This window comes from Pelophylax lessonae, assembly GCF_965119305.1.
Source record: "Pelophylax lessonae genome assembly, chromosome: 3".
Lineage (NCBI taxonomy): Eukaryota > Metazoa > Chordata > Amphibia > Anura > Ranidae > Pelophylax > Pelophylax lessonae.
In genome coordinates, this window is record NC_138770.1 from 289,642,333 (window position 1) to 289,661,147 (window position 18,815).

Here is an 18,815-nt window from a genome sequence, read left to right on the forward strand (position 1 = left end):
TTCCTGGCCTGGAACAAGGCCCTAGAGAAAGCTAGTCTCGTCACCTCCCCAGGGATTGCCTCTTCAAGAATCTCCAGGAGACAGTGAGCCAGCTGCAAGGGGATGGAAACCTGGAAAATTCTATTAAGTGTACTTAAGACCCTATGCCAGTATCGGTGAAGTTTTGGGCATCGCCACAAAAGATGAATAAGGTCACCCGAGTCCTGCTTACATTTGCCACACACTGGGTCGGCAAGCCCACCCATCCGGTGAAGTTTAACCGGGGTTTAGTGCGCCCGCAGTAGTATTTACAACTGGGACCCCTTCTGGGACGTATTGAGTGAACATGTATTGGCAACCTGAAACGCCTCCTCCCATTGGTCCCCCGTGAGAGAACCAATATCCTCTTCCCATTGAGACATTGACCTAGTAGAGTGCGCCCTAAGATATTCTGTCAAGAGCATATGGTAACACTGAAATAAATCCCTTCATGGTGGAGGTATTCTGTAGTATGTGAGGAGCTGTGGTAGTTGATAGTGAATGATTATGTAGATAAGGAGGGATTTATTGTACAATATGTGAATCACTGAGACAGGGACATTACCAGGGACACATTTTACAATAAAAGGCAGTTAGTAACTGTCTGCCTGTGTGTTATCTCCATTGTATACATATCATAGTAGACAGCTGGACAGTCAGTCTCAGGTTTTAAAGATTTACACACAATTGTCTTCTACACCGTGATGAATTGTACCCATAAAATCTTTATGTGCTTTTCCATTACAACAGACCTATAGTCAATTGTGTACTCAATAGTCAAATTGTAGGTGTAGCCAAAACGTTTTTCTTTTGGATACAATAGCTGAAAGCCTTGTCGGATTTTTATTTATTTTTTTGCTGTTTCCCACCTCCTGTTCCAGAAACACAAAAGTTTGAAAATTGAGGGCAATTTTCATCTTAGGCAGGTGTCCCCAAATGGAAGATTTCACCCCGTCTTTTGTCCCAAAATGTTGGACTTCCCATCACTTTCTGTTTTATTGATTGTTGTGATCAACGGTGGAAATAGAGGGATAAATCTTCAAACAGGCACATAGACAGCAACATAAACTTGACAGAGGGTTCATTCCTTTCCTACTCTATTAAAAGCTAAAAAAAAAACGGTTTTGCTTTTACATAGATCTTAATAATACACTATGCTAAAAGTTTGTTGAGATGGATATACTGTATAACGTTAGGAAGAGATGAAATACTTTGGAGAAAATGTGTCTTCCTTCAATATTGGTCATACATGTAAAAAATGTAAACAATATAATACTAATGTAATTATACATTAGCATCAGACTGGCTGATCCTATTGGTCAACAGGCCTAGGATTTTGTTCACATGGCCAGCACTAAGAAGAGCCAGTGGTGTGCCTAGCATACAGTGGGTATAGAAAATAATCACCCCCTTAAAAACAATCAAATTTTGTTGCTTTGCACCCTGAAATGAAGACAGACACCGTTTTTGTTTTATCCAGCTGTAGTTTTTCAGTGCAACTTATAACATCCAAGTGAAAGATACATAACACCAACATGTCAGAAAAAAACATTCAAATACAGAATCACAGGGTCAGAGACTGCGGACATAGTAAAGAGAATGTTCAAAAACTGTGGACATAGTACAGGGGATGGTCAGAGACTGCGGACATAGTACAGGAGGTGGTCAGAGACTGCGGACATAGTACAGGAGATGGTCAGAGACTGTGAATATAGTACAGGAGATGGTCGGAGACTGTGGACATAGTATAGGGGATGGTCAGAGACTGCGGACATAGTACAGGTGATGGTCAGAGACTGCAGACATAGTACAGGAGATGGTCAGAGACTGCAGACATAGTACAGGAGATGGTCAGAGACTGCAGACATAGTACAGGAGATGGTCAGAATATATGGACATAGTACAGGAGATAGTCAGAGACTGGGACATGGTACCGAAGAGGGTCAGAGACTGCGGACATAGTACAGGAGAGGGTCAGAGACTGCAGACAAAGTAAAGGGGATGGTCAGTGACTGTGGACATAGAGCAGGAAATAGTCAGAGACTGTGGACATAGTAAAGGGGATGGTCAGAGACTGCGGGCATAGCACAGAGGATGGTCAGACACTGCAGACAAACTACAGGAGATGGCCAGAGGCTGCGGACATAGTACCGAAGAAGGTCAGAGACGGCGGACATAGTACAGGGATGGGCACAGACTGCGGACATAGTACAGGAGATGGTCAGAGACTGCGGACATAGTACAGGGGATGGTTAGAGACTGTGGACATAGTACAGGAGATGGTCAAAGACTGCGGACATAGTACAGGAGGTGGTCAGAGAACTTTCAACAATGCACACCTTTACATTTGAATAACACAGCTCAGGATTTTAGAAAAGCATGCATCCTATGGGTGTAAGGACATACCTTGCCAGCTGGACTCATTTTACACTTTCAGAGATCAGTGGACGGGGCTCCCACTCTGATCTCACTTCAGCTGCTCACTACCGAGCATACAGGCTGCGTGGAGTGTGGTCAGAGCATTAGTGAAGCTTCCAGCCCAGCCCCCTCTATAATGGCTGGGGAATACAGAGGTCTGGGGGTGGGGCTCTCACTCCGATCACTAGTCTCACTACAGCCGCTCTGTTTCAAGCATACAGGATGCATGGGGCAGGGTCAGAACATCAGTGGAGCTCCCGGGCTCTGCTCCCTCTCTGATGGCTGGCTCGGGGATACAGCCTCCCGTGTCCTCTGTGTGCTCTGCAATACCGTCATCGGGGCCCTAATTCGCAGCCGTTTAGGTTCAAGCGGCAGCTGCTTTGGGCCTCTTAACAAAGATTGGGCCCAGGGCAGTTCCCCCGTTTGCCCTGTGTTAAAGACAGTCCTGCATTTGATGGTGACTGTGGACTGCAGTCTTCAAGTCATCCCACAGATTTTCAGTGGGGTTTAAGTGTGGGCTCTGACTAGACCATGCAAGCACATTTACCCTTTTCTCTTTCAATCACTATGTGGTAATTTTTGCTGTGGGCTTTGGATCATTGTCATGTTGGAAGACAAACCTTCTTCCCATTGACACATTTCTGACAGAGGGCAGCAGATTTTCCTCAAGAATTTGACAGTCTTTTGCCTCCTCCATTTCTCCTTCTATCCTGACAAGTTCTCCAGTCCCTGCTGCAAAGAAACACCCACCTCAATGCTTTACTGTAGGAATGTTGTTACATACCTCCCAACTGTTCCTGATTCGCCGGGACCGCCCCGGAGTCCCGGCGAATCAGGGCTGAGTCCCGGAATGCCCGCGGTGCGGGGTGGCTTGGTTCCCGCATGCGGCAAGCTCGGACACTCACACGCAGTGCAGAGTTGAGTGCACTGAACCCGCCCCTCCTCCTTCCTGTGTTTTCCTGTACACAAAGAAGGAGGTGGGGAGCAGCACACCACGAAAAACAGCTATTTGAGGTCTGTGATTATATCTGTCTACATGAGACTTGCAGAGGAGGGAGGCATGGGGAAAAGGGTAAGGGGATGGATGGAGCTGGTATAGGTGAGGGGGATTAATGGAGCTGGTATAGGTGAGGAGGGATGGATGGAGCTGGTATAGGTGATGGGGGGGGGGGGGGGGTAGATGGAGCAGGTATAGGTGAGGAGGGATGGATGGAACTGGTATAGGTGAGGGGGAGATGGATGGAGCTAGTAAAGGTAAGGAGGGGGGGTGAAGCTGGTATATGTGAGGGGGATGGATGGAGCTGGTGTGGGTGAGGGGGAATGGATGGAGCTGGTATAGGTGAGGGGGGATAGATGGAGCTGGTATAGGTGAGGGGGTGGATCAAGCAGGTATAGGTGAGTAGGAGGATGGATGGAGTTGGTATAGGTGAGGAGGGATGGATGGAGCTGGTATAGGTGATGGGGGGTAGATGGAGCAGGTATAGGTGAGGGGGGATAGATGGAACTGGTATAGGTGAGGGGGGATAGATGAAGCTGGTATATGAAGAGAGGGGGGGTTGGATGGAGCTGGTATAGGTGAGGGGTAATGGATGGAGCTGGTTTAGGTGAGGGGGGATGGATGGAACTGGTATAGGTGAGGGGGGATGGATGGAGCTGATATAGGTGAGGGGGATGGTGGAGCTGGTATAGGTGAGGGGGGATAGATGAAGCTGGTATATGAAGAGAGGGGGGGTTGGATGGAGCTGGTATAGGTGAGGGGTAATGGATGGAGCTGGTATAGGTGAGGGGGATGGATGGAACTGGTATAGGTGAGGGGGGATGGATGGAGCTGATATAGGTGAGGGGGATGGTGGAGCTGGTATAGGTGAGGGGGGATAGATGAAGCTGGTATATGAAGAGAGGGGGGGTTGGATGGAGCTGGTATAGGTGAGGGGTAATGGATGGAGCTGGTATAGGTGAGAGGGGGTGGATGGTGCTAGTGTAGGTGAGGGGGGATAGATGGAGCTGGTATAGGTGAGGGGGGGATGGATGGAGGTGGTATAGGTCAGGAGGGATTGATGGAGCTGGTATAGGTGAGAGGGGGATGGTGGAGCTGGTATAGGTGAGGGGGGGTGGATTAAGCTGGTATAGGAGAAGGGGGGGGGGGGGGTGGATGGAGCTGGTATAGGTGAGGGGATGGATGGTGCTGGTATAGGTGAGGGGGGATTGATGGAACTGGTATAGGTGAGGGGGGATGGATGGAACTGGTATATGTGAGGGGGGGGATGGATGGAGCTGGTAAAGGTAAGGAAGGGGGGGGGGTGGATGAAGCTGGTATATGTGAGGGGGGATGGATGGAGCTGGTGTAGGTGAGGGGGAATGGATGGAGCTGGTATAGGTGAGGGGGGGATAGATGGAGCTGGTATAGGTGAGGGGGGAGGGGTGGATGAAGCTGGTATAAGTGAAGGGGGTGGATGGAACTGGTATAGGTGAGGGGGTTGGATGGAGCTGATATAGGTGAGGGGGGATGGTGGAGCTGGTATAGGTGAGGGGGGATGGATGAAGCTGGTATAGGAAGGGGGGGGGTGGATGGAGCTGGTATAGGTGAGGGGTAATGGATAGAGCTGGTATAGGTGAGGGGGTGGGTGGTGCTGGTGTAGGTGAGGGGGGATGGATGAAGCTGGTATAGGTGAGGGGGGATGGATGGAGGTGGTATAGGTGAGGAGGGATTGATGGAGCTGGTTTAGGTGAGAGGGGGATGGTGGAGCTGGCATAGGTGAGGGGGATGGATAAATCTGATATAGGAGAAGGGGTGGGGTGGATGGAGCTGATATAGGGGAATGGATAGAGCTGGTAATGGTGAGAGGGGATGGATGGTGCTGGTGTAGGTGAGGGGGGATTGATGGAGCTGGTATAGGTTAGAGGGGGATGGATGGAGCTGGTATAGGTGAGGGTGGGGGGGGGGGGTTGATAAAAGCTGAAATTCAAATGGCTTTGTGTGAAGGTAATTAGCTACACCTGACTGAATTTACAAGTCATTTTTAAGAGGGGGGTGATCCTTTTTCAAACTTTGATTCTGTTTTTGAATGTTTTGAATTTTTTTCTGACGTGTTGGTGTTATATCTTTCACTTGGATATTATATGCAGTACTGAGTAAATACAGCTGAATAAAACAAAAACTATGTCTGTCTTCATTTCAGGCTGCAAAGAAACAAAATGTGATTATTTTAAAGGAGGGGGATGATTCTTTCTATACCCACTGTACCTGGCATCCAGGGCTGATCATTCTTTATACATCCCACCCCGGAAAAAAATGTGTGCCATATTATGGGGTGGCCCAATTGCACTAACAGTAGGAGGGGCTGAATGGGGCATAGTTAAAAGCTAAGTTCACCTTTACGAAAAAATTACACAAATCATATTGTAATTGAATGTTATTAAAAATTAACGTTCCTTTCCAATCTGCAGCCTTTGTAATTTTCTGAAAATGTAATGAAGTATGGCCACCTGGAGGTATTCTGTACACAGAATGCATACTGACCACACCCCAGAAACATCATTTCCTGCTTGCGTGATTGGCTCACCAATTTTCCCAGAAGTCTGCACTAAGATACAAGTCAGATTTCTGGCATTCCCTGGAACAGAAATGTCATTTTTGGTGAGATACTCCCAATAGGAACACGTCTAAAGGGATGCAGGCCCAGCAGATTTCCTCATTAGTTCTGTGCAGGTTAACAGCTGATTGATAATTATGAAACCACTCCCATTACACTCACTTTCCCACAGGGGCACAGAGAAACACAGAGGGATTGCTTTAGAATAACAAAAGGTAGGAATCTGCAACAAAGGTTGTTATAATCCCTGCAATGTACATAGATCACCCAGAGAGGAGTGTTTTTTTTCTTAACAAAAGTGGATTTATGCTTTAATGCCTGAGTCCAATTTTGCAACTTTGACATGTGTTAGTAAAACCGAACATATCATCACAACTACTTTGTGCATCCAGGTGGATTATACCACGTTTTTTGGGGAGTTTTTTTTCATTTTTTCATGACAAATTGGGTTTTCGTTTGGTGGTAAATAGTAATGGATATCTCCTGATTTTTTTTACTATCTAAGGAAAACTGGCCCAAAATAGTAAAATAAAAAACATTTTTTTAAAATTGAACCCTATATTTCTTACTACTACCATAGCCTAAAACACACTGACACTGACTGACAATGAAACTAATTAAAAAATCCAAAAAATACTGACCCTGACCTTGACATTTGACCCTGACCTTGACCCAAACACTAACTCTGTGGCTGACCTAGAATAAACTTTGATCAAGGTTTTTTTTTTTTTTTATTATTATTTTTTTTCTACACCCGCTTTTTTATTTTTATCTCTGCAAGGACAGAGAAAGATACAATGTATCTGACTCGTTCATTCACAGAGACATAAATCATGGGGGCAGGCTGCACAGTGACTGATCACTGTGATAGCCAATCAGAGGCTATCACAGTGATCAAATGATCTGGAATCAGAAGTTCCGGGTCCCGATCGTTAGAATAGGGCCCAGGGCTCTTGGTGAGACCCCAGTCTCTGTGCACAGCGTGCTCCCAGCACAAAGGGATATACGTAAATATGCGGCCCCACAGCAAAAAGCCCAGTCCAGTGGGGCCACATATTTGAGTAGGTTGGCGTAAATAGGTTAGGTTAGAAAGCTGGAGGAAGTGTCAATGGACTAGGGGCGTGTGCTGATCAACACATTCCTAGTCCATTGAGAACTGCAAGTCTGTCCCTCGCAAGTGGTAGAAGGTACTTGTAGTTTATTCATTCACAGGTCTCTATAAAATAATGCCATGGTTTTGCAGCCAGAGCCCCACACTGCATCAATTAAAATGTGACAGCGGATGTGGGGGAAAAGAACTCCTTGCCCTCTGTCACAGGGGATGGGGCACTGGGGGTGTTGTGAGGGTCCCTAGAAACATGTTACATTTAACCACTTGCCGACTGCCGCACGACTATATACTGCGGCAGTCAGACTCTCCTGGGCAAAGTGACGTATGGGTACGTCACTCGCCCATGAGCCTGTTCACTGACATTCCCGTGCGTGTGACCGGCGGCTCCGATGTCCGCCGGCCACTCGCGATCTCCCTTAGGAGAGGGAGAAAGACAGACGGCTGATGAAAAACACAGCCGTCTGTCATTCTCCCTTAGATCATCACTGAGGCTATGCGATCCTGCTATGTAGGATCGTATGTCTCTGTGATGATCTAACAAGCCACGCCCCCTGACAGTTAGAATCACGCCCCTAGGGACACACTTAACCCCTTGATCACCAATAAAGTTAACCCCTTCCCTGCCAGTGTCATTTTTACAGTAACAGTGCCAGGGCTGTCTTTAACAAAGGGCAAACGGGGCAGCTGCCCCGGGCCCAGTCATTGTTGTGCTGCCCAAAGCAGCTGCCCCTTGAGCCCGCACTGTCTGCAAATAGTTGATAAGTTAATTCGGAAGGGCCCAAGAAAATGTTTGCCCAGAGTCCAATCAATATTAAATACAGCCCTGAACAGTGCATATTTATAGCACTGATTACTGTAGTAATGTCACTGGTACCCCCAAAAGTGTCAAAAATGTCAGTCAGGGGTCCAAATTGTCCGCCACAATGTCGCAGTCCCGCCAAAAAAATCGCAGATCGCCGCCATTACTAGTTAAAAAAAAAAACAATAAAAATGTCATAAATCTTTCCCGTAGTTAGTAAACGCAATAACTTTTGCGCAAACCAATCAAAATATGCTTATTGCGATTTTTTTTACCAAAAATATGTAGCAGAAAACAAATTGGCATAAAATGTTAAAACATTTTGATTTTTACTTTTTTTTTGAGAATTTCATATAAAAAAATGTGAAAAATATTGTTATTTTTTTTAAATTGTCGCTCTTTTTTGTTTATAGCGCAAAAAGTAAAAATCGCACAGGTGATCAAATACCACCAAAAGAAAGCTCTGTTTGTGGGAAAAATTGTCCTTTACAGTCACGCAGTGCCGATTCGCAAAATAGGGCCTGGTCTTTGAGCAGCCAAATCCTCCGGGGCTTAAAGCGGAGTTCCACCTAAAACAAAAAAAAATACATAAAAATACCCCCGGGACAGTCAGGGCTAGTGCATTCTACAATGGATAGCCTCTGAACTGTCCCGGGTTGCACTTACCTTTTAGAAGAAATACTTACCTTGAAAATGTCTTGTCCAGCGCTGCCATCTCAGGTGTGGGCAGCTGAAGCCAGCGTGATCCTCTTCTGCGTCCTCTTCGGTCCCACGATGCACTGCACTGGCCCCGCCGTCACTTCCAGGGCTGCAGCGTCATCCCTGCACAGTTTCTGGGCATGCCCAGAAGCTGTTTAGCAACGTATGACGCCCCTGCACTGGAACTGACGTTGGGGCCGGTGCAGGCGCATTGATTCCTGGGAGCGATGACGTTCAGCTCCCAGGAATCATTGCAAGCCAGGAAGTGACGACGGGCCGTGGCCGCAGAGGGAGGAAGAGGAAGTAAGGTGAGTATAAAAAGTAAGAGTAAAAAAAAAAAAATTGCGATTATCCATTTGTTTTTCAGGTGACCCGGAGCAAGAAGATGGACCGATGTTAAATTTTAGGGTGGAACTCCACTTTAAGTGGTTAAATAAGGAAATAACACATAAAAGGTGAACCTAACCTTTAAAGCTAATTTGCAGCTTTAGCTTTACTTTAAATAGTTTGTTCGGGGTTAGCTGGCCCAAACAAATGTGCAGCCACTAGATGTGCTGTAAAAACTGCATGTAGCTGAGGCTACATACTGTATACTGTACAGCGCTGTGATCCGGGTGCCAGAGGAGACCTTCCTGTCTCACAACTGGTACAAAATAGCATCAGTCTGAGCGGAGCTCAGTCATTCATAGAAAGCTTTGTATTCCATTAATTAATACAAAGCTTTCTCTGATTGGCTGAATTAGAGAGGCGGGCTGATGATCTCACAATCTCCGACTCAGCATATCAGAGGAAGCTCATCCCTAATACAGACACCCCCTCTCCTCAGTACCTCTCAGTACAGATCTCCCCCTCCCTAAATTCACTTACCACACCAGAAGACCACATGCAGTGGCAGTTCAAAGTGAGGGGATAATCCTCCCCTTGGCTTTCCTATATGACCGGAGAAGGGAAGGAGGCTTCCCCTCACTCTGAACTGCCGCTGTCATAGAAGCAGTGGGTGGTACTGTGACCACCTGACATTTTTTCATTGTGTCGTGTGGCACTGCAGAGCAGCACAGTACAACACAAATAAAAATGCCAGGCAGCCATAGCACCCCCAGAAAAACCACACCTCCCACACCCCACCTAGTACACCACTGCCTGGAGCACCATCCATGAAAAGCACCTTATCCCTTATATTTTATCTAATTTATTCATCCCAAGAAGAATGTTATAGCTTTAAATCCCAACTCAGGGCAAACCAAGAACACCCTCCTCTTCACCCCCTCCAGCTGATTGTTAAAGCATATAAAAAAATCTAAATGACCTACTGTATTTACTTACCTGAAGCCACAGTCATGTGATGTCTTGGTCCTGAGCCTCCTCGCCTCTTTTGTTTCCATCCGTCAAGTCCTTCTTTCGGTTGTCCACACCACTGCCTGTGAATTTAATTATAAGACCAGGCAGGAGAGACATCAGCTTGAGAGTGATCAGGAGGATCAGCACCAGAGAATGAAGATGTGGGATCTCTAATGTAAACACATGCTGCGTTTACATTTGTGATTACTGTGATTGGCCATCACATGGCATTGAGCCAATCTTTTTGACTCTGTGCCATTTGCCTGTGATCTGTAATATCTAAAAGATACTGTAGATTGCAGTATTATTCAGTAAGCAATCCCAGGGCACCCTACAGGACATGCAGGACATACAGGGCACATGTCCTGGGTGTCTAGTGCTAACCAGGGGCATAACTACAGGGGTTGCAGGGGTTGCAATTGCAACCGGGCCCCATGCTCCAGGGGGCCTGTGCGGCTCCCCTGTATACATGGATAGGAGGGGCAGAGAAATCACTTCGTCTTCGTTTTTACTGCTGTAGCTGCAGGAGGAAAATGGAGGAGATTGGTTCCTCTGTATGCTGCCCCCGCCACTCTTCCTATCCAGTTCACTTGTGTCCCGCTGTCTCTGGGCCCCTGTGTGCACCCCTGCAACCCCCCCCCCTCCCCACTGTGCTCTCTCCCCTCTCCTTCTGGCTGCTGCAGGGGATGTGTCACAATAGAGAACCAGGAAGGGGTCAGTAAATATGTAATTTACCAGCTCATTCATTTTCTGAATGGACAGAGTCATAGTCAGTGACATTGTAAACAAAATTAAATAAAATAAAATGATACAAAATAATACAATTAAAATACCAAAAAAAAAAAAAACTACTGACACCAGCGGGATCGCAAAGGTCACACTTGCAACTGGGCCCTGGCATTCCCCCATCGTGGGGAGGCCCCAAGATGGCAGGAAGGGGGCCCACTGCAGAACTTGTGAAAGGGTCCCACTGCGGGAGACTAATAAAAGGCCTCGCAATGAGAGTAAAGGGCCCCAGGATCAGTGGGAAGAGCCCCAGGCTTGAAGGGAAGGCCCCAGCCAGGGGTCCGGGGGGGCCCTTGATGGTTTCTTGCACCGGGGCTCTGAAGGTTCTAGTTACGCCTCTGACCTTGGCAAAGTTTCAAGAAAAATCTATAGGTCGTTTATATAAAATCCTTTTTTTCCTAATGAATATTAGTTTTTATGCCCAGGGAAACCCTCACACTTTTTGTATCCAGTCATAAACTGTATAGTTAATTATTAAAAAGCATATATTTATTATTATTATTATTATTATTTTATTAATTCAAGCTTTAAATAAAAATCACTGATTTCTGACGGCATTTATTGAGTGCATGACAAATTCCTTTCAATCCTTTATTTTTAAATCATGTTTCATCACAGAATATTTTTTTGTATAGAGTTCTGTGTTGCAGCTGATCCATTATATTTCACAGTTTAGGAGTTATAATTTTTTTTAATTCTTTGCTTGACTAACTTTCTCACACTCCGTTTCTCATTGACTGCCAGCAAACCTTGAGTCATCTGACCAAGAAACACTCTAAACTTTGTTCAAAAGGCTTTTTTTTTTTTTCTAAAGAATACAAAAAGAAAAAAAAAAAGAAAGAAATGGTTTTCCTTCTTCCTCAGTATCTGATCTGCACCTGTACAGAACCAGTCCCACACATATCACCTTTTCAGAGACCGTGAGAAAAAAGTCAGGGAAGAGGAACTGTGGTGTGTTTAGAAAACACAAAGACATCCTATCTATGGCCACGTGTGTCCCCATCCATCAGCGCAACGAAAAGAAACAAATTCAGGATTTCCAAACCACAAGGGATGGCAACAGTTCACTCAGAACAGAAACCTTCAGTTTTCCTGTTAACTAATTCGCCAACAGGCTGTTCAACATTACTAATCTTAACCACACTATTCTGTAGTTACTTGTACAAACAGCAAGACTTTTGTCAGTAACTAACCATTCATTATATGGTAATTGGAATTACAATTATTTAACTATTACCAATATTTTCTAATGTTAAAGTAGAACTATAGGCAAAACTTTTTTTTTTTTCATTTTGGATAGAGTAAGGGAGGGTTATAACCCCTGTCAGATTTTTTTTCACCATTTGTGTCCCATTGTGGAGATTTCCCTCACTTCCTGTCCCATAACCAAACAGGAAGTGAGAGGAAATCCCTGTATATAAACCACATTAAGACCGCCTGCCGCACATTTACTGTGGCAGGCAGCCTCTCCTGCGTGAACCGACGTAGCCCTACGTCGGTCACACGTGTGGTGTTGGTGGGCGAGCGCGCCGCCGCCAGCACACTCTCCCCCTCACTAGGCAGCGGGGATGCCGATGCATGGGGGCCGGTGGCCGCGATTGCCGCTGGGGCACCCGCGATCGCTCCCCGCTAAGAGAGAAGGACGGTTAGCTGTTGTAAACACAGCTGACCGCTCTTCTCCCTGAAATGACCACAGAGCGCCTCTATATAGGATCACAGGTCTCTGTGGTCATTTCACAAGCCCATCCCCCATAAAGTTTGTAAACACTCCCCTAGGCTCACACCTAACCCTTTGATCACCCCTAGATTAACCCCCTCCCCTGCCAATGTCATCATTACAGTAACAGTGCATATTTTCACTGGTCCCCTGAAAAGTGTCAAAAATGTCAGTTTGGGGTCCGATCTGTCCGCCGCAATGTCGCAGTCCCGCTAAAAATCGCAAACCTCCACCATTACTAGTAAAAAAATAAAAATGACATAAATCTTTCCCCTACAGTTTATAGACACAATAACTTTTGCGCAAATCAATCAAAATACACTTATTGCGATTTATTTTTTTTTTAAAACCAAAAATATGTAGCAGAATACAAATTGGCCTAAGAGGATGAAAAATTTTGATTTTTAATTTTTGTTTTTGGGAAATGCAAAAAATATTGTTTTTTTTTTATAGCATCTGATCCCCTACCGAGGAAGTCAAAGGAGCATTACGCTCGACGTAACGCGTATAGGGGGACGGAGCGTGCGTGGCCGACGCAGAGTCTCTCTCTGGTAACAGATCGCTGACATCGCTTATACAGCAGGCACGGCTGAGTGCCCAACAAATGTGAGTTGATCTGCCTTTCTCTAATAAAGCACACCCTTATTAGTAAGCAGAGAGCACTAGATTTCTTCATCTGTTTTTTATATGTCCCGGGATCCCTCGAGGTGCAATACAGTGTGGCTCTTTCCTGGAAGTCTGATCCATGATACATGTGATTGCTGGCCCATTTGGGTCCTGCAGGAAGGTGAGAGGCTAATTCACCTGGTGGAGGGATTCACTAATTGGTGTTTACAACTTGTTTTCATCACTGGATTTTCTTCAATTGGATATGGGGACACTCTTCATATCACTTTATTGGAAGCACACACATTGCTATGTGCCTTATGAACTGGATATGATTTATTGTATTTAAAGTCATCACTTTTTTATTATATTTCTGGCGCATCACATTTTGGTAGGATTTAAAGTTCTACTTCTGTTTGGACGAGTTCGGATTCCTACTCGACTGTTGTAATGTGTTGAGGCACCATTGTGCCTTTTTCCAATACGTTCTACCTTTCCATTAAGCCTTGTTTTGAGATGTCACACACAACAATTGCACCATTTATATGGTGAATTCTGGGATGCCTATTCAAGGAGACTCTTTATGACACAGACTTTGGGTCAAACATGGTCCAGATACCTTATTACATTGTCAAGTTATGAACCCATATTTCAGTATGGCCCTGTGGTTTCATGGAATGTTAGGGGATGCGGCAGCCCCTTGAAGAGAACAATGGTGTCTACGCTGCTCTGTAAATATCACCTTGCGATTATTGGACTGCAGGAGACACACCTTACGGGGGACTCCCTGAGTTGCTTACGCTACTCTTGGGTGGGCTGGGTGTACCACTCCACTGATTGTCTTGGTGCACAGGTCCCTTGCCTTCCGGTAATTACAAACAAGAGTTGACTCGGAGGGTCGATATGTGTTTCTATACTGTAAACTGTTTAATGTTATTTGTGTGATGGCGGTGGTGTATATGGGAATAATAGGCTAGGATTCTCCTATCTCTAAACTATAAAAAATTACAACAGACTCAGTGTTGGCTTAAAAATTGGCCGCGGCCGTTTATTATTGGTTTTCCAAACAGCAATAAATAAATAATAAAGACTTAAATAAATATTAAAAACATCCATAGACAGCCTAGCCATAAGAAGCTCAGGCTGCATAATAAATAACTTATTTTACTATCCATTAAAAGAATTCCCCAGCCTAGCCATAAACAGCACAGGCTGCATCATCACCTTGAAAACTTAAAACATAGCAAATAAACAGACTAGCCATAAACAGCCCGGTCTGTTAACCAACTCCAATTAGTCTTTATTATTAAAACATCTTTCTTTTCAATCAATAGTCCACCTCTTACATATTCGCAAGGGTGACACACCACATAAAAAACAGCCGCGACATAAGGGGGGGGGGGGTGGGGAGACAAACACTGGTGGTTTTCTTCAGGAGAATGAGCCCCTGAGGTACTGCACCCTCCTTAAATAGGCTTCCTGGATATTCCAGAAGTTTCCCTATCCTTAGCCTATCACCTGCCTGGATGCTCCTAACCCCACCTCCTGGAGTTATCTCCAAGCAGAGTCCCGCTTTATTCCTGAGGTAAATTGTTACCACTATTTTCCCTCCAAAACCTGACTAGAATTACCTGCCCTTTCCTGCCATTTTCCCATGTAGAAAAAGGGGCATATAAAATGCCCCTTTTTCTTGTCATGGGAATAATAGGCTAGGATTCTCCTATCTCTAAACTATAAAAAATTACAACAGACTCAGTGTTGGCTTAAAAATTGGCCGCGGCCGTTTATTATTGGTTTTCCAAACAGCAATAAATAAATAATAAAGACTTAAATAAATATTAAAAACATCCATAGACAGCCTAGCCATAAGAAGCTCAGGCTGCATAATAAATAACTTATTTTACTATCCATTAAAAGAATTCCCCATACGACAGAAGAAAGGGAGGGAGAAAAACGACCAACCTCTTCTGTCCCTACCCCACCACCGCGGCCAATTCAACACATGAGCCTAGATCAGAATTAAAAATGTCCAGTCCTATATCAGAAAGGTGGACGCCATCGAATCTATAAAGGCCATCTGATCCATTCTCCAGTTCCGTGTGTCTAAAAGACATAATTCCAACCTTCTTAAGCAATTTAGCTACCGCTCTATTAACCCTTTTCCTCATCTTCTCAAAAGGGTGCAGAGACGGTGATACCAACCACCTCAGCCTCTGCACCACTTCCGAGAAGACAACTATTGACTTGGGAAATGCTAACCTAAAATTAAAAAGATCATCCCTAATCCTAAAGATGAGGTCCAAAGTTTTTACCTGGCCTATGTCGTTACCCCCAAGGTGCACTATCAGAATATCCGGCGCAGGAAAGACCTGTGACATCCTACCCACCTCAGACCAGAAATCCTCCCAAACCATACCTCTTCTACCGCACCAAAAAACTTTAAATTCTTGTGCGTCCAATCCTAGATTCTGGGTATATACTCTCTGCTTCGCCCTCTGGTGCGCCCAATATACAAAAGAGTGGCCAATAATCCAGACCACTCTGTGCACACCTGGAAAAGAAAATATTAACAGTTAGGCCGAACATACAATTTGAAGCAGTCTGACTTCCACCTACCCACTTGTTTTATGACTGCTGGCTCCAATCCCGCCCTAGCGGCTTCTGTCGCCGCTCCTATCCTAAATGAATGGGATGTAAATTTTTTATCTCCCAAACCCAATTTTTCCATACACAGTTTAAAGACTCTGTCAAATTGATATTTTGACAACCCAGCTCCCGACTCATGAATAAAAAGGGGGGTAAAACTACCTATGGGTCTATGACTAATATAACTGCCCAACAAACTGACCGGACAAATTGGAGAGTTTCTCAGAGCCCTCAAAGTGATCCAAGCACCCCTCCTTAGCTGATCCGTTTTTGAACTATCCAAAAGGATCCTCACTTCCCTTTGATTATACACAACACCCTCCCGCCGAATACTAACAACTTCTGAAATCCTCAGCGCAGCAAAAAATGCAATTGAAAATGCTGCCCGAAAAAGGCACGCCTCAAATTTCGAAAAACAGATCTCATTAGTCACCGAACATAAGCTACCTAAAATATCAGGTGTAATCGGCATACGGGTATCTTTTGTAACATTCTTTCTTCTATACCCCTTTACTGCTTGTCTGACAGAAAAATACGACATACAAGGCGGTAAATCATTTAACTTGAAAAAGAAAGAAACACCCGCCAGCACTTTTTGAATATGAGCAGCCGAATATCGTTCAATCATCAATTTTTCTAAAAAACGCAAAATAAGACCCTCGGAAAAAGCAGACCGCTCTTCTCCGATCTCATTCAGAAAAGCCAACCACGACATCCAGGCCGATCGGTACCCAGCCCACGTGGAGGGGGCAACTGAATTTTTAATGAAGGTAGGGACACAGCTCAAATGAGATTCCATAAAGTCGCAGGGCAAGGAATGCCAACTGGATCTGCCTCCGGAAGTAGACCAAAAAACCTCTCCATCTGCGAACGAGAAAGAGCATCCGCCACGTCATTGTCCTTGCCTGCTATATGCTTAGCTTTAATCCAGATGTTTAAACTCAGGCATTTAAAAATCAAATGTCTCAATAGGGCAATGACGGGCGGAGACTTAGCAGATAAACAATTTAGCGCATACATAACTCCTTTATTGTCTGTTCTTACTAGAAGCCGTTTGTTCTTAAATTCAGCCCCCCAAATCTCCACTGCCACTAAAATTGGAAAAAGTTCCAATAGTACAATATTTTTAGTAAAACCTTGAACCTTCCAGCGAAGCGGCCAGGATCCCATGCACCAATGCGTGCGCCAAATTGCACCGAAACCATCCGAGCCTGCTGCGTCCGTGAACAACAAGAAGTCCTTGTCCAAAATAAATTCTTCTTGGAACAAAGTTCTTCCGTTGAAATGGAGTAAAAATTGAGACCAAACCAATAAGTCCGCCTTCAACTCAGAAGTTATTCGCAAATGAGCCGAAGGGGACTTTAAACCTGAAATGGCTCCATATAATCTACGGGAGAAAATCTTACCTATGGGCATGACCCGTGTTGCAAATGCCAATTGACCCAATAGAGCTTGCATGTCCCTCAGGCATACCTTCTTCCGTCGCAGCATGACTGACAGCAGCGTCCTCAACCTCTCCACTTTCAAAGCCGGTAATCTGAATTCCATAGCGACGGTATCAATTGTGATACCTAGGAATTCCAGGGAAGTGGTAGGGCAAACAGTTTTTTCCCTAGCTAGTGGGACCCCAAAATCTTGACAGATCTGTACAAAAGTATCCAAAAGATACCTACATCCAGGACCGTCACTCCTTCCCATGAACAGAAAGTCATCAAGGTAGTGGATCAGATCATTACAACCTGTGACTTGACCCACTACCCACTGTAAGAAAGTTGCAAAGGATTCAAAGTACCTGCACGAAATTGAGCAGCCCATTGGTAGACAACGATCAAAATAAAACTGGTGTTGGACACAAAAACCTAACGAATTAAAACTAGCAGGGTGAATGGGCAGCAACCTAAAAGCGGATTGAATGTCTGCTTTGGACAACAGAGCGCCAGGGCCTAAACGTCTAATGATTGTTAAAGCATCTTCAAAGGATGCATATGTAACTGAACAAAATTCTTCCGATATCTGGTCATTTAAAGACATTCCTTTTGGAAAGGACAGGTGGTGGATTAAACGGAACGTACCCGGTTCTTTCTTAGGGACAATACCAAGAGGAGAAACTCTAAAGTTAGTAAAAGGGGGGGCTGAAAAAGGACCTGCAATTCTCCCTTCATTAATCTCCTTCGCAAGTTTCTCCAAAACCACACCTAAGTAACGGTCCACAGATTTCAGGTTGTCAAAAATCGTACAACCTGGACCAGTGAAAACCGGCAACTTGAAACCTTCCTGAAAACCCTTAGTTAACATGTGAGCTATCTCCCTGTCTGGGAAAGACTGGAGGAACGGGAGCATGCTTGTTAACCTCACCGGAGACTGAGCCTTTTGGAACCAGTGGTTGCTGTGTGTTGGCACTGGCCATCTTTTTAAAGCACTTGACCACGGAGTGCGTACCGGCGCAGAAAGCACATTCGTGCTTGTACCTGCACGCTGCAGCCCACTTGCATTGTCCTTCATTAAAATTAAAACATACTCCTTTGCGAAAGGAAGTAATGTTTTGCTGAGTCAAGGCAGTAGGCTGCTTACTAAAGGATGGCTTCTGTGGGAGGAACAAGTTCAGCCACAGACCGACGTCCTTAACCCCCCATTTGAGCTGCTTGTGTATGGACAACTTCTGCCGAAAGGCCTCGTCATATGTGAACCAAGCAGAGCTGCTAAGATTTTTGTAAGCTTCAAGGATGATATCGACGTGCTGGAATAGACCAGCACTCTTCTCGGGGGACTTCTCACAAAGCACCGCAGCATATATGCAGAAAGCCTGCAACCAGTTATTAAAACTTTTTACCACAGGCCTTCTCCTATCATCCTCTTTATCCTCTTTCTTGTCACCTTTTAGCAAAAATTCTTTCGCTGATGGTAACAAAGAAAGGATATCAATAAACTCCCCCCTCCAGATTTTTTCTTTTAAAGCCAATGGCAGGTGGAAACCTAGAGGGGAAATGTCACAGGCTAACGCCTCCTTCATACACACTTCGGGGATGTTCTGTGACCTAGCAACTTCAAAAGGAGAGAATGGGGAACTTTGGTCTAAACTGCAGT